Source organism: Gracilinanus agilis, chromosome 3 (assembly GCF_016433145.1).
Source record: "Gracilinanus agilis isolate LMUSP501 chromosome 3, AgileGrace, whole genome shotgun sequence".
NCBI classification, from domain to species: Eukaryota; Metazoa; Chordata; class Mammalia; order Didelphimorphia; family Didelphidae; genus Gracilinanus; species Gracilinanus agilis.
In genome coordinates, this window is record NC_058132.1 from 342,262,900 (window position 1) to 342,285,939 (window position 23,040).

The 23,040-nt window shown below is 36.7% G+C and overlaps 1 pseudogene; it reads left to right on the plus strand.

Moving 5' to 3' along the window:
- The window catches only part of LOC123241542, a 46,378-nt pseudogene extending 33,167 nt beyond the window's left edge, over window positions 1–13,211 (plus strand).
- Window positions 13,212–23,040: the final 9,829 nt, after the last annotated feature.

Genomic DNA, 23,040 nt, shown 5'->3' on the forward strand with positions numbered 1-23,040 from the left:
GAAAAACTCTGACAGGGGTCTAATTACTCAAATATACAAGGAGTTAAAGCAATTGTATAAAAAATCAAGCCATTCCCCAATTGATAAATGGGCAAGAGACATGAATAGGCAGTTTTCAGGTAAAGAAATCAAAAGTATCAATAAGTACATGAGAAAGTGTTCCAAATCTCTAATAATTAGAGAAATGCAAATCAAAACAACTCTGAGGTATCATCTCACACCTAGCAGATTGGCTAAAATGAAAGAAGGGGAGAGTAATGAATGTTGGAGGGGATGTGGCAAAATTGGGACATTAATGCATTGCTGGTGAAGTTGTGAACTGATCCAGCCATTCTGGCTGGCAATTTGGAATCATGCTCAAAGGGCTATAAAAGAATGCCTGCCCTTTGATCCAGCCATACCATTGCTGGGTTTGTAACCCAAAGAGATCATAGATAAACAGACTTGTAGGAAAATATTTATAGCTGCGCTTTTTGTGGTGGCTACAAACTGGAAAAGGAGGGTATGTCCTTCAATTGGGGAATGGCTGAACAAACTGTGGTATATGCGGGTGATGGAATACTATTGTGCTAAAAGGAATAATAAACTGGAGGAGTTCCAGGCGAACTGGAAAGACCTCCGGGAACTGATGCAGAGCGAAAGGAGCAGAGCCAGAAGAACATTGTACACAGAGACTGATATACTGTGGTAAAATCGAATGTAATGGGCTTCTGTACCAGCAATAATGCAATGACCCAGGACAGCTCTGAGGGATTTATGGTAAAGAAAACTACCCACATTCAGAGGAAGGACTGCAGGAGAGGAAACATATAAGAAAAGCAACTGCTTGAACGCATGGGTCTGGGTGGACATGATTGGGGATGTGGACTCGAAACTACCACACCAATGCAACCACCAACAATTTGGAAATAGGTCTTGATCAAGGACACATGACAAAACCAGTGGAAATGTGCATCGGCTATGGGTGGGGGGAGTGCAGGGTGTGAAGGGGAAAGTAGGAGCATGAATCATGTAACCATGTTAAAAATGATTATTAATAAATGTTTAAATTTAAAAAAAAAAAAAAGAAAGAAAAAAAAACAATATGGTACTGGGGGTAGCTGGGTGGCTCAGTGAATTGAGAGCCAGGCCTAGAGATGGGAGGTCCTAGGTTCAAATCTGGCCTCAGACACTTCCCAGCTGTGTGACCCTGGGCAAGTCACTTGACCTCCATTGCTTACCACTCTTCTTTCTTGGAGTCAATATGACTCCAAGACGGAAGGTAAGAGTCAAAAAACAACAACAACAAAAAATAACAATATGGTACTGGTGAAGAGACAGAAAGGAGGATCAGTGGAATAGACTAGGGGTAAGCGACCTCAGCAAGACAGTTTTCAATAAACCTAAAGAACCCAACTTTTGGGACAAAAACCCTGGGAATTTGACAAAAACTGCTGGGAAAATTGGAAAACAATATGGGAGAGATTAGGTTTAGATCAACATCTCACACACTATACCAAGATAAATTCAGAATGGGCGAATCACTTGAATATAAAGAAGGAAACTATAGGTAAATTGGGTGAGCACAGAATAGTATACTTGTCAGATCTATGAGAAGGGAAAGATTTTAAAAGCAAGCAAGAGTTAGAAAAAATCACAAAATGTAAAATAAATAATTTTGACTACATTAAACTAAAAAGGTTTTGTACAGACAAAACCAATGCTACAGAAATTAGAAGGGAAATGTGTAAATGGAATTAGCTCTAGCCCATTCATAGTCAAAACTCTACTTACCCTAGGCATCTTGATTATATCATCCCCACCTCCCTCAGTGGGGAGGGGAAATGAGTTACCCACAGGTGACAATAAGTAACAAATCAAGAACAAGGGATTGCCCTTTGGGCAGTCCAAATCAGTGTAGAGGCTGCCATTTGTCCACTTGCATTAGAGGTGGACCCACAGGAAGTGACGAGAGACACTATCTCTTCGAATATGTTGGTTACTTCCTGTGGAGGCAGTTCCGGATTTGAACTTGGTGCTGAAGGTTCTCGGCTGAGACCTCAGGCTGCTTCCACTCTGAATTGTCACGTGGGTAAAGTAAGTTAGGCTGACTTCCTTGGCCTACCTTGGCGTTTCCAAACTATACCTTAAGTAGGCTATTTACCTCTCTATCAACCCCCATTGCCTACCCTTACCACTGGTAAAGAGAGGCCTGGACTAACCTCTCTCCTCTATTTTCCTACCTTTTATCTTCCTAATTGTAAATAAACTACCTTAAACCTGATCCTGACAGGTCTGTTTAATTATGGAATCAATCTGAATTATTGATTCCTGGTGGCCACACTTTAAATATATATCTATAAAATACCTAAAATCTCCCTCTTTACAGAAACAACAAATTGGGAAAAAAATCTTTATAACAAAAAACTCAGATAAAGGTCTAATCACTCAAATATATAAGGAGCTAAATCAATTGTACAAAAAATCAAGCTATCTCCCAATGGATAAGTGGGCAAGGGACATGAATAGGCAATTCTCAGATAAAGAAATCAAAACTATCAATAAGCACACGAGAAAGTGTGAGATTAGAGATTAGAGAAATCTCTAATAATTAGAGAAATGCAAATCAAAACAACTCTGAGGTGTCACCCCATACCTAGCCGATTGGCTAACAGGACAGCAAGGGAGAGTAATGAATGCTGGAAGGGATGTGGCAAAATTGGGACATTAATGCGTTGCTGGTGGAGTTGTGAACTGATCCAACCATTCTGGATGGTAATTTGGAACTATGCTCAAAGGGCTTTAAAAGAATGCCTGCCCTTTGATCCAGCCATAGCATTGCTTGGATTATACCCCAAAGAGATAATAAGGAAAAAGACTTGTACAAAAATATTTATAGCTGCACTCTTTGTGGTGGCAAAAAATTGGAAAATGAGGGGATGTCCTTCGATTGGGGAATGGCTGAACAAATTGTGGTATATGTTGGTGATGAAATATTATTGTGCTTAAAGGAATAAAGAACTGGAGGAATTCCATGTTTGAACTGGAAAGACCTCCAGAAATTGATGCAGAGTGAAAGGAGCAATTCCAGGAGAACATTATACACAGAGACTGATACACTGTGGTACAATCGAACATAATGGATTTCTCTACTAGCAGCAATGTAAGGATCCAGAGCAAGGCTGAGGGACTTATGAGAAACAAAACTAGCCACATTCAGAGGAAGAACTGTGGTAGGAGAAACACAGAAGAAAAACAACTGCTTGAACACATAGGCTGTTGGGGATATTACTGGGGATGTAGACACTAAATGATAACTCTAGTCCAACTATCAATAATATGGAATTAGGTCTTGATCAAAGATACATGTAAAATCCAGTGGAATTGTGTGTTGGCTAAGGGGGGTTAGGGAGGTTTGGGGGAGAGGGAAAGAATATGAAATATGTAACTAGGAGGAAATATTCAAAATTTAAAAATAAATAAATAAATAAATAAATAAAATTTTAAAAAAGAGGGGGCAACTGGGTAGCTCAGTGGATTGAGAGCCAGGCCTAGAGATGGGAGGTCCTAGGTTTAAATCTGGCCTCAGACACTTCCCAGCTGTGTGACCCTGGGCAAGTCACTTGACCCCCATTGCCTACCCTTACCACTCTTCTGCCTTGGAGCCAATACTGTTTGGCTCCAAGACAGAAGGTAAGGGTTTTAATAAATAAATAAATGAATGAATGAAAATAAAAATAAAAATAAAGAAATGATGAAGAGGATGGCTTCAAGAAACCAGGGAGGATTTTTATGAATAGATTCAGAGTGAAGTGAGAAAAAATAGAAAAATTACTTATAAAATGACAAAATTATTGTAAGACAAAAATCCTTGAAAGACTAAGAAACTCTGATCATCATAATGACTAACCATGATTCCAGTCATGAAATATATTAACGATACCTTAATAGAGAATGTAGACTGAGACAACATGTACATGCACACACATATACGCATATGCGTTCTTTTGGACATGGCAAACTGTTCTTTTGGACATGGCAAACCTAGAAATTTGTCTTGCTTGACTATATAGCTAGGTTCTGATCAGTGCAAATATTGAATCCAGTGAAGAGGCTATATTATTTTAATTGATATTATTATAAATCATAATATACATAAAATATGGTGATTATTTCCAGACAAGTGGAAATATTCAGTGCAAATTCAAATAATGCTATCACTTCATAGAATTTACTATTCACACTAATCAGGACCCAATTGCATATATTTGTAATAAAGATTTTATTTCTCTTTATTTTTCATTAGTGGGAAAGGGTTGTAGAAGAGGGAGATAAGACTTATGTTTGCATATTGAAAAAAAATGTTTTTTTAAAAGGCTCCTAGAAATCTCCTGGTCTGCAGAGAATTGTCCAGAATTGGTGATAGTAACAAATGTGCCAAAAAAATTCTGTTTGGTTTTTTGAGGTCAAAAAATATTTAACTGTGGAAAAGTATCAAATGGGTATATTGAAGTGCTTCCCATTGAATTGGGAAAATGTTTTAATAAGGGATGTAAGCATGTACAAAGTGCATCAGCATGATTGGCTGGTAAGAATTCCCCACAGGGGAAGGGCACAAGAACTTACTTTTTGGAAAATTATGATGATGTGTAATGGAAGTACCTTGGAGAAACACTGGAAACATTCTAAAAGTGGACCCAGTCAGCAAACTATATGGTAAAGACTAGACCCTGTTGTTTGACAATGAGGTGTTCAGAAAGGACTAGTAATCAGAGCATCATCATTTTTAACATTATCTGCTCTCACTTAGTGGAACTCTCTTGTTTTGTGTCTTTCACTTGTTGACAGAAAATGCTCTAAAGTAAGAGACCTTGAGTCTCTAAGGCTAACATATGGTCCCATCAAAAACTAGCCTTGCCCTTTTGCCTCACTCTGTTTTTCCTTTTTTTTGTTTGAGGTCAAAGAGATTAATTTGGGGTTCTGACTTGAAAGGTCAGGAGAATACAGGCAGCCTAGTTCCCAAATATTGCAGTGTCCAGGTTTTTCATTCAATTCAGCATGAAAAGGAAGGAGTAACCTTTCAGAGTCACTTTTAAGGCCCAACCCAGCAGTAGCTAAGACAAATAATTATTTGACAGTCACAAGCACTTGAATGAGAACTTGGAAGGACTAGTGCTATGTAGGAACTGAGGTGTTTGTGCCCACACTTCACAGAGACTGAGGTTTGTTAGAGGACTTTGTATCTCTGAAGTGTTGAGAAAAAAATGTTTATACTTTTATTCTTGTCTATTTTGGGATATTGTTGACTGTGGGTATTTAAGATATTATATGGTATAACTGTGGACATTTAAATTGTGATAATATGGATTGTGATTGTAGGAATCCCTGCTAATTGTAGCAGCAGAAGACCATAGCTTCAGTTCCAGAAGAACTCTAGGCAGCCTTGATAAGACCAATTCTATCCATTCCAGACAATATCCAAATAAATATTCTAATGAAAGAATCCTAAAGTGGTCAGACATCTCTTTTGGATGGCTAAAAAGCAAACAAATACATAAAAAAGATTTACCTCTCCTGTGCTGGACAAAAATTTTCCATGTTGTCCAAATCTAAAACACTCCCCTCGCTTCTTTTTTGAAACACCATAAAAAGGTCTCTACCTCTAGTCTCTCCCGGGTTTGGCTCTATCCAACCCTGACACACATGTGTTTCCTTTAAATTCTCTCTCTGGAAAATAAACATCTTTACTGCCTCTTTTCCCAGTAGATCAATTCTGTTTTTTCAGGAACTTTTCTCTTCATTGGACCTCTTTGTCCAGTTGACCAGTTTTGCTTTTTAAACTGTTATTTTCTTTTTGCATTACTTTCATTTCTTTTCCCCATTTTTCTTCAACCTGTCTTATTTGATTTTTTAATTCCTTTTTGAGTACTTCCAGAGTATGAGACCAATTCCTGCTATTTTTTAAAGTTTTTCACATCATTGCTTGGATCTCACCATCTCCTATTGGTTCTGTTCTTTTCTCTTTTTCCCCATAGAAATTTTTGAGTGTTTAATGCTTGTTTGTTTTTCTGTTTGCTCATTTTCCCAACCATTTTTTGCCTGTGGACTGAGAATTCTAAAAGCTGCTTGCTGATTCTATCTCCTCTGCTGCTGGCTTGAGAGCTATTTTGCCCTGGGGCTAGGTCTTCATCAAAGTGTAGACTTGAAAGGTCCCAGTGCTATGGACTTCCAGATCTCACTGCAGGTTGGTGCCAGGGTCTGTGGCTTCAAGGGGGTGGGTCTAAGGTGGTTTTTTGTTGGCGTAGTCTATGGTGGGTGGGGGGAGGTGGCCATCACTCTTCTGTGTGCAGTTTTGTTTCCAATTCCTCCTTATCCCATGAAAATCAACTTTCTCTGCCTAACCTTCAAGTTGTATTCAGTGGGAAAGCCCCCTCATTCTGTCCTGCTTTGACTACTGTTGTTTTAAGGTTAGTTTGGAAGGACTGTTAGAGTGGTTTTGGCTTTCACTGCTACTAAGCCTCCATCTTGGCCTGTTAGTGCTTTTTTATTATTTTATTACTCATGACTGGTTTATCTTGTACCCAGTCATTTCCTACATTGCCACCTCTTTGGTTCCACTCTTTGAAATGAGAAATACTTTAGAGTTAAGTTCATTCCTACAAATTTAGTTCTAGGCAGAAGGGCAATTCCAGGAGCTAGGTGAAACTTATTCATAATCAATTCAGCCCATTCAGGCTTTTGAGTTCTTTGTTCCAATCTCCAGGATAGTCTGTAATAGGAATAACTAAAATGATGTCATAATTCACAACCTGGATCCTTCCTAATTTTCCATACCTTTTTACATATTATTCCTTTCCACACCCTCGTTCCAATTATACTGGTCTATCTGCTGTTTTACACCAATTATGTTCCAACTCCCAACTCCATGACTTTATTCTGGCTATCTCCCATGCCTACATGGTGCTCACTCCTTACCTTCACCTCTCAGAATCCCTAGAAGTTTCCTTCAAAACTTATTTTGAGTCAACTTCTATATAAAGACCTCTTTCATATATAGGCAGCTGGGTAGTGTATGGATAGAGCACTGGGTCTGGAGTTAGGAAGATAACTTAAAAATTGAATTTAGATACCCTACAAGTTGTGTGACCCTTGAGAAGTTGTAAACTTCTATTTGACTCAGTTTCCTCAACTATAAAACAGGGATGATAATAACAGTACCTACTTCCCAGGGTTTCCCAAATTAGATCATATTTATAAAATGTTTAATACAGGAATATAGTAGTTCCTTTATAAATGATTTTTCCTTCCATCTTTCCTGGATCCTCTAATCTATGAGCATACTATCTCCTAAAACTACTTTGTATTTGTATCATATATTACATATATATATATACATATACTGAAAACTGGGAAAACCAAATTGATTCTATTTTCTATCACTGCTGACATTTTTGGAAATGTCAAATTCATGTTTCATTTGTGTCAGAATTTGGAAATTCAGCTTTCCTACAAATCACTCATTGTCAAAGTTCAGATCTTCTGCTAATCACTGTTTTATTATTATATCAAGGAAATCTGTTATCCCTGAGGAATGCAGGTAAATGCCAAGGAATTTAATCTGTTATCCAAGACAGTCTGGTCTATTATTACTAAGTTGTCCTTGCAAGTAGATTCAAATAATGAACATTTCTTAGCAATAGGATGGAAAGATGGGTTGCTGCTAGCTCCTCATTCCCAATATTTCCAGTGAAACATTGTTCCTCATGCCTATGATGTTTCAGTCTGTATGACCAATCATTTCCCCCATCTATGATGCTACAAGCTTTATATCCAATCATGCTATTTCCCCATCTACTATTCTGCCTTCTAATTTTTGGATGTTCCTCCTTTTATTTTTTTTAAACCTGTACCTTTTATCTTAAAATCAGTAAATAGCATTGGTTTCAAGACAGAAGAACAGTAAGGGCTAGGTAGTTGGGATTAAGTAACTTGCCTGGGGTTATAGAGCTAAGAAGTGTCTGCAACCAGATTTTAACCTGGGACTTCCTGTCTTCAGGACTGGCTCTCTATCCATTGAGCCACCTTGTTGCCCCAGATGCTCCTCCTTTTGTCTGTAAAAATGATCTTTCTGTCCTTATTTGGGTCTTTTGGCTTGCTGAGAAACTATATTCCTTTCATTGGTAACTGCTAACCTTCCCAATAAATTGATCATGCCCAGAGCTTTGTGCCTTAGTTTACCCTGATTTCAATCATAATACACTTATGTACATGTTCTCTCCCATAATAAAATATAAACTCCTTGAGGGCAGGAACTGTTCATTTCTGCCTTTGTGTAACCAATGCTTAGCACAGTGTCCATGCTTAGGAAGCTCTTATTTAATGCTTATTAATTCATTTGGGGGGGTGGGGTTATTTAAGAACTTACACATATATGATCAACTGAAACTTGATAATATGACTATTGATAATATATCCATTCATGTGAAATATATGCCTAGGCTTGGGATCCAATCAAGCAGCCAGAAGGTTTGTAATATTAAAAGTGATGTTAGATTTTGTAATAGACTTTCCTTTATCCCAGGGTTATGATGCCATCTGTGTGGTGATAGACACCCTATAATGGTCATTTTCCATCTCCTGTGTTAGAGCCTCAACTATGGTTCATGTAGTCTATTTATTTCTAAGAAGTATCTATTTCCAAGTCTTTTCCACTCAACTAGCCTTTAATCAGGTCCCTAGTTTATCATATTTCATAATTGTACCATTCATGTTCCTCCAAGTAAATATTCACATTTCTGTAATACACAATCCCCAATCCAATGGGCAAACAAAGCATATAACCTGAACCCTGGAACAGCAGTTCTGTTGCTATGCCACCTACCACTGAATCATATGACAGAATTATTACCTTACTTCTGCTGACTGCTGACTAGGATACCTTTAGTTTTCTTATAAGACAATGACTTCAAAATATTCCTTACCTCCAAACCCTAGAACCCATCCCTTTTGCAGAGAAAAACAGAGGAATCAGAATCCTAGACCTCCATATGTTGTTGTTCTTCTGAAGACTGAAATTTCTACTAAGGCTACCCTAAAGAACAATGGGGAATTTTATTTCCCAAGGGAAACTTTTCTGACTCTAGGCATAATAATGGAGATCACTTGGTCAAATTGCTGTAACCATATCCTGTTAATGTTACTTGATTCCAGCTATGTTCCAACCACAACTCAGTCACTGTGTCCTGGTGACCCAACAATGTGCTACTCTCATTTATCTTCCAACTAAACTACTTTCACTTGTTATTTTCTTCTTATACCAATGTGAAAGCTTATAAAATGAGTAGCTTTTACAAAATTCACAGAAGAACATGGCTGCGGCATCCATGAAGATGTCTATAATCTGGCTTTTATAGTTTCAATAATGTCTTAACTGGGCAAATAGTATAGAGTACTCAGTTCTTCAATATAATTGAAGAAAGTCAACCAACAGTGGCAGAATATACAACTTTCTACTCCCATGATCCCATACCCATCACAGAATTCCATAATAATATCATTCAGTTGATTTATCCATCCTGAACCTCTATACAAACTATAATTTGCTAGATAATATATACTGCACTGTTGGTAGAGCTGCAGTTTAGTCAGTCACTATGGAAATGGTTGGAACAATTTGGAACTATCTCCAAAAAGTTACCATGTCATGCATACCCTTTGACTCAGCTATGCCACTAATAGGCCAATACCCCCCAAAGAAATCAAAGAAAGAGGAAAAGTATCTATGTATTAAATATTTATAGCAACTCTTTTTGTGGTTGCTAAAAAGGAAACTAAGGAAGTGCTCTACAATTAAGGAGTAGTTAAACAAATTGTGGCATATCAATATGATAAAATATTATAGTGCCTTAAAAAAGGATGGAAGAGATAATTTCAGAGGAAACTATGAAAATCTTTATGAAGTGATAGAGAGAAATGATAAAACAATTTTTATAATGATAACAATATTACAGAGAAAAATAAGCTTGAAAGACCTTGGAACTCTGATCATTACAATGATAAACCAAAAGAAAAAGATGAAATACTCAATTTATTTTCTGACAGACATAATGAACTTAAAACATAGAAAAGAGACATACTCTCTGACATAGCCAATATGAAAATTTGTTTTGCCACACTAGGTAGAAACGTTTCAAGGAATTTTTTTTTTTGTTTTTAAATTTGCTCATTGAGGGTGAGAGAGAAGTAGTAGAAAAGACAGATTAATTAAAAATATTATTTAATTTTAAAAATCCAAACTATAGTTTGTACACTCTTCATTTCTTACAACCTAGTTCCCATAGTCAGTGAGTACCTGGCAGATCTGGAGGCAACCCAGTGTGATTTGCAGAGTATATACCAGGCATGTGGACAAAACTCTATATATACACCATATTCTTTGAATGAGTAAGAGACCAGGTCTGACTGTCCTCATCGAAACTGTAGGAAATGGTTCGTCTCTATTAATGAACTACTGAATTCTGTAACCAAGCAGTTGGGATTACTTCCATAAAAATCTCATGTTCTACTGATTTTTGCTATAAAATATTCATTTTTAATCTAAGCCGTCAATAATTATGAATATTCAGGAAAAATATATTGCTTGGGACAGAATCTAGATAGTGGAGAAGTACGAAAAAATACCGTGCTCTATCTCCCCCTTAAATCTCCTAAAAGATCTAGAAAACTTACCAGATCTAATCTTGATCAGGAAATCCAAGGGGGAAGAAAATCACTAGTTATTTTTCCAGTCCATGTTTGTACAGGGAGATAAAAGTCTTGGGATCCTGGAGACAACATCTAGCCAAGATTTTTGCTATAAAAATTTTTTGCTATGAAAAATTTTTGCTGTGTGAAGCATTCTGGCATAGGGAGGAACTTTGTAACAGGGCAAAAAGTTCCCAAACCAGGTTAAAAGCGCCTGCACTTGTGAAGAGGGGAGGAAGAGGTGCGAGCTAAAATTTTTATCACTTTACCCAGTTTCATATTATAGACAGAAAAGAGGACTTACACCTAGGGGTAGTCCTAGAACCTAGTGAGTACCAAAAAAGAAGTAAGTTCAAAAGCAAACAGCAGAGCAAACAGCAGCCACATGGCTTAAACTCTAAGTGCCCAAAAGGATCTCAGCTCCAGCATGTAGACATTCTGAAGCCTACAGAAGAATAACAAAGATAGGAATCCAGGGCCAAAGGGAAACTTGCAATTCTGTCACTCTGAACCACCAGTTTTTCAGCTGACTAATAGAGGCTGAACTCAACAGAAATAGATTGAACTCCAAAAGGAGCAAGACCAATGGACTGTTTCTCAGACTCAAACCCAAGTCAGGAACTTGCAGAACTGAGACTAAACAAAGAGTGATTAGGCTTTGCCCTGGGTCACACCTCTCTGGGAGTATTGTAAATGTAGAGTTCCCCAAATGGAGCTGTTTCTGAGATTTATGAATAAGAGAACACCCAATACTATAAGAAAGTAGTGACAAGGTTAGCCCAGACATTCCCTCCTTATTTCCCAGAAGTATATAGAGCCTATCCCTAAGTCTGAAGCTAGGAAGTAGACTGGAAGAATAAGCAACCATAAAAAGAATCCCATCAATCATCCCATCATGTTATGGTGAGTGATCCTCAAGAAATAATCCCTGCAGAAGAGAATGAGTTCAAAATATCTACAAAGAAATGAAGCCTCAAAGAAAAACACTGCTTGACCACAAATTCATCTAGAATTCCTGGGAGAAGTGACATAAGTGTCAGAAACAATAATTTCAAATATTATTATAACTGAAATGAGAGCTCTAGAGGGGAAAATTGAAAAAGAAGTGAAAGTTATTGAAGAAAGATTTGGAAAGGAAATTAATGATTTGACACAAAAGGCACAAAATCTTGCCCAAGCAACAAACTTCCCCAAAATTATAATAAACAAATAGGAGGTAGTGAGTTCATAAAACAACAAGAAATATTAAAACAAAGTCAAAAGGCTGAAAAAATTGAAAGAAACTAGAAAGTATCATAAAAAACTGACTTGGGCAGTGCTGTAGATTGAGGAGATAAAATTTGAGTCATTGGATTATCTAAAAGTTGTGATTTAAAAAAATCTAGACAATATATTTCAAGAAATTATAAAACTACCCAGACCTCTTAGAATCAGAGGATCAGATTGAAATAGAATCTACCAGTGATAATCTAAACAAGACAAAAATGAAGACTCCCAGGAATATTATAACCCAAATTCCAATTTCCAGGTCAAAGAAAAAATACAAAGCAACAATAAAGTCCTGAAATGCCACAGACAGAATTACACACAATTTATCAGCCACCACTATAAAGGAGTAGAGATATTGGAATACAATATTCCATAAATCAAAGGATATAGTTTACAACCAAGAAAAACTACTCAAAAATACTGAGTGTAATCCTACAGGAGAAGAAATGGATTTCTAATGAAAAAGAGCACTTACAAATATTTCTGATGGAAAGAATAGAGCTTCATGAAACATGGGAATTAAGAGAAATATAAAAAGGGAATAAACAAAAATAAACAAATTCTAATACAAGAAGATGATATATATGTCTCCCCTGAACCTATTTTTTCACTTCTATTTGCTCAATTCTAATTTTTAAAGACTGAATTTCTCTTTTGATCCTCCTTTTCCATTTAGCCCATTCTACTTTTTTTGGAACTCTTTTCTTCATTAGATTTTTGTGCCTCTTTTTCCAGTTGATCAATTTTGCTCTTTAAGCTATTTTCTTTTTTTGCATTACTTTCATTTCTTTTCCCCATTTTTCTTCCAAATTTTTCTTCAACCTGCCTTTTTTTATTTTTTAATTCCTTTTTGAGTTCTTCTAGTTCTTGAGACCAATTTATATTTTCCTTTGAAGTTTTGCATGTGCTTGGATTTGCTTGGATCTCACCATCTCCTATTGACTCTATGTTTCACTCTTTGTTGCCATAGACATTTTCTAGAGTTAGGTGTTTCTTTTGCTGTTTATAATTTTTCCAGCATTTTTTTTTTGCCTGTGGACTGGGAATTTTGAAAGCTAATGATTCTGTCTCTTCTGCTCTGGCTTGCAGGGCTTGGCACTGTGAACTATTTTGCCCTGGGACTGAGTCTCCACCACAGTGCTGGTTTGAAAGGGCCCAGCACAATGGACTTCTGGGCCTTTCTATGGGGTGGTGTCAGGGCCTGGAACTTCAAGGGGTAGGTCAGGGTGCTCTGTTAATAATGTAGCCAGGGACCCAGAATTCCAAATTTGGCCTATGTCCAGGCTCAGAACCTGCCATAGTGGGGGTGAGGGTGGGGGTAGGCAAGTCAGCCAACATTCTTCTGTATGTATTTTTGCTTCATATTCTCACTTATTCTGTGAAAATTGACTCTTTCTACATAGCTTTCAAGTTGTATTCATCAGGAGAGCCCCGTCACTCTAGCTTGCTGTTGGTTTTTGACTCCTATCTGTAAAAATAATAACCAATGAAGTGATTATTAATTATAAACTGATTTGATACTCTGCTTGTTGTGCTTACAAAGTATCTTCAGTTTATATAATTGAAGTGAAGCTTATAAGTGAACTTTCTTCAAGGCTAGGCACAAGGATGCCAAGGAGATTCTTGTTATGTAAAAATAAACTATTTATTAAGAATAAAAGGATAAAAAAGTATTTTGAACTCTAAGGGATTCTAATTCTACCCAAATAAAACTCCCTGGTTCCGCAAGGAACTGCTTCTCCTGTTTCCACAGGCTACACTGATCCTTCCTGATCTGACTAACCCAAATGTTCACTATTCTATAATAAACTAACACTATTATCCTTATAAGAAGTTAAAAAAATAACAAAGACCAACTGGCTGAGCTTCAGCAAGAACCAAATTAGGACTCAGCCTTATCAGACTCAGAGTCCAAATCAAAGACCAAGTCTTTCTTTGGTCTTCTCAGATATAAAAACAATTTATGAAACAGGAATAAATAGTCACTAGTTTCCCATGTTGGAAAAGAAAAATCACTTAGCTCCTTCAGGTTTTTCCCTCCTTTCCTTTTACCTCAGACTGTGAGGAGAGAGATAAAAGAAGATGTTACCTGCTCCCAACACTCTGAGAGAGAGAGAGAGAGAGAGTAACTGCCACCCCAGAGACTGTCACAGAAAAAACCATTACACCCCCCCCACTGTCAACATTTGAAACTGACACTGTCTCAGATCTGTTTAAAACTCCAATTCTTTCTCAAACCAGCTTCTCTACATCTTATCTCTAAACTAATATAATAAGACTTAATTTCTAATATCATCCTTATATGTCATTTTGAGGTCCTTTTTAAAGATTGATTTGGAAGGATCATCAGCATGCTTTCCGCTTTTGCTTCTACTAAGCTACCATCTTGGCTCCCTCCCACCCCCCATGAGAAATGACAATTTCTTCATTTGTTTGTATGAAAAGAGTTTTATAATTGTGTTTATGTAGTTCTTAGATTTCTCTTGGCAGATAGACTCCCAAGTATTTTATATTATCTGCAGTTATTTTAAACAGAATTTCTTTCTTTCATGCTACTAGACTTAGATGTTGATATACAGAAATGCTGATGATGTAGATGGGTTTATTTTACATCCTGCAACTTTATTAAAGATATTAAATATTTCAACTAGTTTTTTAGGTGATTCTGAATTCTCTAAGTAAACCATCATATCATCTGCAAAAACGGATAATTTTATTTCTTCATTGCCTATATTTATTCCCTCAATTCCCTTTTTTTGTCTAATTGCTAGAGATAGCATCTCTAGTACAATATTGAATAATAATTGCGATAATGGACATCCTTAGTTGAACCTTGATCTTAATGAAACGGCTTCTAGTTTATCCCCATTATAAATAACTTGCTCTTCTTTTTAGATAGATATTATGTATCATTTTAAGAAAATCTCTCTTTAGGGGTAGAGCGAAATGGCAAAGTAAAGGCAGGGACTTGCCTGAGCTCAGCTAAATTCTCCTCCAGACTTTAAAGTAATACCTCAAAACTAATTCTGTAGTGGCAGAACCAATAAAAGGATGAAATGATTTTTCAATCTGAGACAGGAATGTAAACATCAGCAGGAAAGATCTATTTCACTGGGGTAGGAGTGGAGTACAGTTCAGCACAGGCTACCAACATAGGTCACACCATGGTGGGCATGCACAGCAAGCCAATAGCACACCTTCAGGACAAGTGAATTATCTGCAGAGGTTTCTGGAGGTCTCATTCTATGGACTATAAAGGATCAGACAACTTGTCAGAAAGAGATTACCAGCAGTAGGGGCAGCTATGTTGCTCAATGGATAGAGAGCCAGACCTGGAGATAGGTGGCACTAGGTTCAAATGTGGCCTCAGACACTTCCTAGCTATCTGACCCTGGGCAAATCATTTAATTTCCATTGCCTAACCCTTGTGACTCTTTTGCCTTAAAATCAATAATACATGGTACATAGTATTAATTCTAAGACAAGGCAAGGATTTTTATAAATAATTTTTAAAAAGAGATTACAGGGATCCTTTGCTGGCACTGAGTGAAAGACTCTGTGACATTGTTCATACACAGTTGTTAGTTGCAATTCCAGGGTAAAAAAGATCACTAGTACACTAGAGCATTTGGTCACAGGGAAGCAGATATCCTTGCCACAGTTCTAGGGCAGAAAAGAATGCTTCTGATCACTCGTATAAGAGTACAAGCCAAGAAAGCAGTGATTACACTGTTCCTGAAATCATACCATTTTTGAAGAAATGAAAACTTACAGACCTTCAGAAATAGCTCTGAAAACAGGAGTACTAAATAACCTGAAGGTTGGGACAGTGCCCTCCCACTCCAGAAGCAAAACCTAACTTTAACATAAAGTTAAAGGGCAAGAAACAAGCTACAAAAGTATGCTAACTACCACAACAAAAAATAATCTGACTATAGATAATTACTATAATGACAAGGAAGGTCAAAGCACAAATTCAGAAGAAGGCAACAAAGTCAAAACAGCTACATCCAAAGCTTAAAAAAACTGTGAATTAGTCTCAGGCACAAAAAGAATTTCTGAAAGAGACTGAAAAGGATTTTAAAAAATCAAATAAGAGAAGTAGAGGGGAAATTGAGGAAAAGAACGAGAATGATGCAAGAAAATAATTTTAAAAGAGTGAACATCTTAGTAAAGAAAGCATAAAAATTATAGAATATAACACTTTATAAAAAATGGAATAGGCCAGTGATGGGCAAACTATGGCCCACAGGCCAGATGCAGCCCCCTGAAATGTTCTATTTGGCCTCAGGACATTATTCCTAATCTGACAAATACAATGAGTAGGATTCAATACAATGAAACTTCGAAAGAGTTGCCTTAGAAACAGACTGACAGATGAGCATTTCCTTTCCTTTGGTCCCCTCTTTAAAAAGTTTGCCCATCACTGGAATAGGCCAAATGGTAAAAGAGGCACCAAAATCCACTGAAGAGAACTTCTTAAAAAGAAGAACTGGCTAAAAGGAAAAACATATGAACAAAAATTCACTGAAAAGTAGAACTAAATGAGTGGAATTATTCAAATGGAAAAAAGATACATACAAGTTCATTGAATCGAAGAATTCTTTTTTTTTTTAACCCTTATGTTCCATCTTCGAATCAATACTATGTATTATTTCTAAGGCAGAAGAGTGGTAAGGGCTAGACAATGGGGGTTAAATGTCTTGCTCAGGGACACATAACTAGGAAATGTCTGAGGCCAGATTTGAACCCAGGACCTCATGTCTCTGGGCCTGTTTTACAATCTTCTCCACCACCTAGCTGTCCCTGAAGGGAAGAATTCTTAAAGAACAGAATTTTCCAAATGGAAAAGGCAGTATAGAAGCTCTCTGAAGAAAATCACCCCCAGGAAATTTATATCCAAATTCCAGGACCCTCAGTCAAAGGAGAAAATATTGCAAGCAACAAAAAAGAAAAAATTCAAATATTTAGGAGCCACAGTCAAGATAGGTGGCAGTCTCTACATTAAAGTATCATAGGGTTTATAAAATAATATTCTGGAGGGCAAATAAACTAGGATTACAACTAAAAATTACCTACCCAGTAAAATTAAGTATTATCCTTCAGGGAAAAAATGGATTTTTAATGAAATAGAGGACTTTCAAGCATTTTTGAGGAAAAGACTCAAGAGAAGTATGAAAAGGTAGATAGGAAAAAAGAAATAAATTATGAGGTATTTGGCAACATTCAGCTATTTAAATTCCTACATGGGAAGATGATGCTTGTAACTCCTGAGAGCTTCATCATTATTAGGGCAATTAGAAGTAGTATGTATAGACAGAGGGCTTGGATATGGCTGTTAACTATGATGGGATGTTATCCAAAAAAAAAAAAAAATTAAGGTATGGGAAAAAGGAACATCCTGGAGAAAGTGCTAGGGAGAAGTAGAATGGGGGCAAATTATTTCACATAAAAGAGATATCAAAGGGTTTTTACAGTGGAGGGAAATGTGTCAGGTGGGGACAACCTGAATCTAACTCTTATTAGAATTGACTCAGAGTTAAATAACATACATACTCAAAATCTATCCTACCCTATAGGGAAGTGGGAGGGGGATCAAAGAAAGTGGGTGCTGATAGAAGGGAGGGAGAAAGGATTGGGGGAGGTGGTGGCCAGAAGAAAACCATTTTGAGGATGAATGGTAAAAGGAGAGAGAGAGAAGGATAAAAGGGAGAAAATAGGTTGGAAGGAAATACACAGTTAGTAATCATAATAGTGAAAAAAATTTTTAGAGCAACGTTCTCTGATGAAGTCGTCATTCCTCTCAAAGATAGAGAGAACCGAGTCAGATGAGAATATTTAAATATTGCTTCCTCCTCACTCCCATCCTCCCAACCAGTGTATAAACTCCTTCTTGGAAATCTCATTTATGTGAGATAATTTTCCTCATTTTTCCCTTTTCTTCTCCTTATGCCCAGATGTTCATTCCTCTTATTCTCCCTGGGTCCTGTGTTGCTCCCCACAATGCTGCTATTATTTCATCCCTCTGCTGTTTCAACCTATTATGTTGCTATTGCTTCTGCTATTGCTGCATTTTGCACCGGTCCAACCCCTAATTCAGTGTCCTCAGTCCTTTTTTATTTCTTTCTAAGCTTCCCTGATCTGGACAAATGACTCACTGTGACTTTTTCTTGGCTTTCCTAATTAAAGTTCTGTCAAGTCCTCTTTATCTGCCTTGTAGAAAAGGATGTGAAGGAGCTAAAGCTGTTAGCTTTCACCCTATCATTTTGACTTTGCCTCCATGGAAGGACTTGTATGAAATTATGTAGAATGAAGTATGTAGAACCAGGAGAATGAATTTTATAATGACAATAATATAATTATGAATAGCTTTAGAAGGGATCAGAAATTTAACTAGCATATAACCAACCATGATTCCAGAGCACTAATGATAAAACATGCAACCACTACTGATAGATAGGTATGGACTTAAGAGCATAGATTGAGACATAACTTTTTTCAACATGGCCAATGCAGAAGTTTGTTTATTGATTCAGGAGTATGGGCATGGTAAATCCAATCCTGGATCATGCTTTCACAGCAAAGTATATTTGGGCATATAAGCAACTGCTATAAAACACACACACGTACACACATACATTCCTAATCTTTGGGGAAATGTAAGACAAATGACCATTTCCTCCATTGTGTCCCTCATGTCATGCCTCTTGATTCAGTACCCACTTTAGGAGAACCCCAATTTCTCTCACCTCAGTCCCTTGGATTATACTACATCAAAGAAGCCAGATTTGTTGTGACTTTTGTGTTTTCCATTTTGGCCCTGTCTTCTCTTGCAAAGATGAGATTTCCCATTCCTTGACCTAAGGATTGTTTGTTCTCTGGCACCTTAATAGCCCTTCCCCAGGTGTTAAAGATCTGTTATTGAAATATGTTTTAAAACCCTTACCTTCTGACTTTGTATCAGTTTTAAGACAGAGGAATGGCAAAGGCTAAGTAAACAGGGTTAAGTACTTGTCCAGGGTCACATAGAGCTAGGAAATGTCTAAAGCTGGATTTGAACCCAAGACCTCCCAACTCTAGGCCTGGCCTTCTATCCCCTGTGCTATCTAACTGTCCCTCTGTTGTTGATTTTGTGACAGAGTCATTATCACCCATACTTTCAGGTATACCTCAAACCTCAGGCAGTTTGCAGCATGACTCAATGTACAAAACTTTCTCAGGACACACATTACACAGAGGAACACTTAGACATGCAGGGAAAGAAAGACTCCTCAGAGCCAGGATCCTGCTCTATTACAAAGAAGCATCACTTGACTTTATTTCAGCCTAAACACACCCAGTGATCTAGATTTTTTTTTTGTGCCTTTAATCACTGACTATAGTCTTAGAAGAGAAGAAAGGTTAGTGCTACTATTCTAGTTCCTAAGCTATTGACAACAGCTGTTGCTATCCTGTTAACAGAGGCTAATATGATCTATTGCCAGCCACTGCTCCACCCTGATTGTAGTAGCACAACCATCCTGTAAGATCTCATCAGCCTTATACTACACCCCATCACTGGGTAATGAGGTGGTGCAGTGGAATAAAGTGCTAGAACTAGAGTTAGGAAAACTCATCTTTGTAAATTCAAATCTATACTTAGATACTTACTAGCTGTGTGACTCTGAGCAGGTCATGCAACAATGTTTACCTCAGTGTTCTCATCTATAAAATGAGCTGGAGAAGGAAATGACAAACCACTCCAGTATCTTTGCCAAGAAAACCCCAAATGGGGTCATGTAGAGTCTGAGACACTTTAAAAAATTGAATATCAAAAAGATCTTCCAAACCTGGAATGTACTCATTGTTTTCTATCTAACTCCTTACCTCTGTCTCATAAAATCACTCTCTTTTAAGATACAACTCAAGCATCACCTTCTACAACAAAAAAAAATTTACCTTCCAAATGAGTGTTTTCCCTCTATTAAAAAAAAAAAAAAAGATACTATTCCTTATCACCTTCTTGTCCCTCTGATTGGAGTGAAACTATGAACTCTAAAACCTTACCCCGGAATATCTCATTTCTCATCTGCTTGTTCCACTTTGGGATTACTGATTTTTCTACCATACCCTGGGTCAGAAACTTTCTTCATCCTTCTCTTCACCCTTCTTTTCTTTTCTTTTTTTATTTTTATTGATTAAGGAAATTTTTCCATGGTTACATGATTCATGTTCTTTCCCCTCTCCTCCTCCCACGCCCTTCCCATAACCAATGCACAATTTTACTGGGTTTTACATGTGTCATTGATCAAGACCTATTTCCATATAATTGATATTTGCACTAGAGTGATCATTTAGAATCTACATCCCCAATCATATCCCTGGATCCATATGATCAAGCAGTTTTTTTTCTCTATGTTTCTGCTCCCACAGTTCTTTTTCTGGATATGAATAGTGTTCTTTCTCATAGATCCCTCAGAAATGTCTTGGATCATTGCATTGCTGCTAGTAGAGAAGTCCATTACATTCAATTGTTCCACAGTGTATCAAGTCTCCATGTGTAAGGTTATTCTGGTTCTGCTCCTTTTACTCTGCATTAATTCCTGGAGGTCGTTCCAGTTCACATGGAATTCCTCCAGGTCATTATGCCTTTTAGCACAATAGTATTCTATCATTAGCAGATATCACAATTTGTTTAGTCATTCCTCAATCAAAGGGCATCTCCTCATTTTCCAATTTTTTGCCACCACAAAGCGGTTGGCTATAAATATTTTTGTCCAAGTCTTTTTCCTTATTATCTCTTTGGGGTATAAACCCAGCAGTGGATCAAAGGGTAGGCAGTCTTTTAAAGCCCTTTAAGCATAGTTCCAAATTGCTGTCCAGAATGATTGGATCAATTCACAACTCCACCAGCAATGCATTAATGCCCCTATTTGGCCACATCCCTTCCAACATTTATTACTTTCCTTTGCTGACATGTTAGCCAATCTGCTAGGTGTGAAGTGGTTCTTCAGAGCTGTTTTGATTTGCATTTCTCTAATTATAAGAGATTTAGAACACTTTTTCATGTACTTATTGATACTTTTGATTTCTTTATCTGAAAATTGCCTATTCATGTCCCTTGCCCTTTTATCAATTCAGAAATGGCATGATTTCCTGTATAATTGATTGATCTCCTTATATATTTGAGTAATTAAACCTTTCTCAGAGTTTTTGTTAGAAAGATTTTTTTCCCAATTTGTTGCTTCCCTTCAATTTTGAGTTCATTGGATTTGTTTGTATAAAACCTTTTTAATTTAATGTAATCAAAATTATTTTATATTTTGTAATTTTTTCTAATGCTTGCTTGATTTTGAAATCTTTCCTTTCCCAAAGATCTGATAGGTATACTATTCTGTGTACACCTAATTTACTTATAGTTTCCTTCTTTATATTCAAGTCATTCACCCATTCTGAGTTCATCTTGGTGTAGGGTGTGAAATGTTGATCTAAATCTAAACTCTCCCATATTGTTTTCCAATTTTCCCAGCAGTTTTTATCAAATAGTGGATTTTTGTCCTAAAAGCTGGGATCTTTGGGTTTATCATACACTGTCTTGCTAAGGTCATTTACCCCAAGTCTATTCCACTGATCCTCCCTTCTATCTCTTAGCCAGTACCATATTATTTTGATGACCTCTTCTTTATAGTACAGTTTAAGATCTGGTACTGCTAGGCCCCCATCCTTTACATTTTTTTCATCATTTCCCTTCATATTCTTGATCTTTTGTTCTTCCAAATGAACTTTGTTATAGTTTTTTCTAATTTAGTAAAAAAAGTTTCTTGGTAGTTTGATAGGTATGGCACTGAATAAGTAAATTAATTTCAGTAGGATTGTCATTTTATTATGTTAGCTTGTCCTACCCATGAGAAATTAATGTTTTTCTAATTGTTTAGATCTAGTTTTAATTGTGTGGAAGTGTTTTATAGTTGTGTTCATATAATTCCTGTGTTTGTCTTGACAAATAGATTCCTAAGTATTTTATATTGTCTAGGTTGATTTTAAATGGAGTGTCTCTTTGTAACTCTTGTTGCTGGGATGTGTTGGAAATATATAGAAATGCTGATGACTTATGTAGGTTTATTTTGTATCCTGCAACTTTGTTAAACTTGTTGATTATTTCCACTAGTTTCTTAGTTGATTTTCTAGGATTCTTTAAGTAGACCATCATATCATCTGCAAAGAGTGATAGCTTGGTCTTCTCATTGCCTATTTTAATACCTTCAATTTCTTTTTCTTCTCTAATTGCTACTGCTAGTGTTTCAAATACAATGTTAAATAATAGAAGTGATAATGGGCATCCCTGTTTCACTCCTGATCTTTTTGGGAAGGCTTCTATTTGTCCCTATTGCAGATGATGCTTGCTGATGGTTTTAAATATATACTGTTTATTGTTTTTAAGAAAGGTCCTTCTAGTCCTATACTTTCTAGTGTTTTCAATAGGAATAAGTGTTGTATTTTGTCAACGGCTTTTTCTGCATCTATTTAGATAATCATGTGGTTTTTGTTGGTTTGTTTGTTAATATAGTCAACTATATGGATGGTTTTCCTAATATTGAACCATCCTTGCATTCCTGGTATAAATAAATCCCACCTGATCATAATGAATAACCCTTGTGAACACTTCCTGGAGTCTCTTTGCTAGTATTCTATTTAAGATTTTTGCATCTATGTTCATTAAGGAGACTGGTCTATAGTTTCCTTTCTCTGTTTTTGATCTGCCTGGCTTTGGAATCAGTACCGTATTTGTGTCATAAAAGGAATTTGGTAGAACTCCTTCTTTGCTTATTTTGTCAAATATTTTGTGTAATGTTGGGATTAGTTGTTCTTTAATAAACATTCACTTGTGAATCCATCTGGTCCTGGGGATTTTTCCTTAGGGAATTCTGTGATGGCTTGTTCACTTTCTTTTTAATGATATGGGATTAAGTATTCTATTTCTTCTTCTGTTAATCTAGGCATTTTATATTTTTGTAAATATTCATCCATCTCACCTAGATTGCTATATTTATTGCCATATAAATGCGCAAA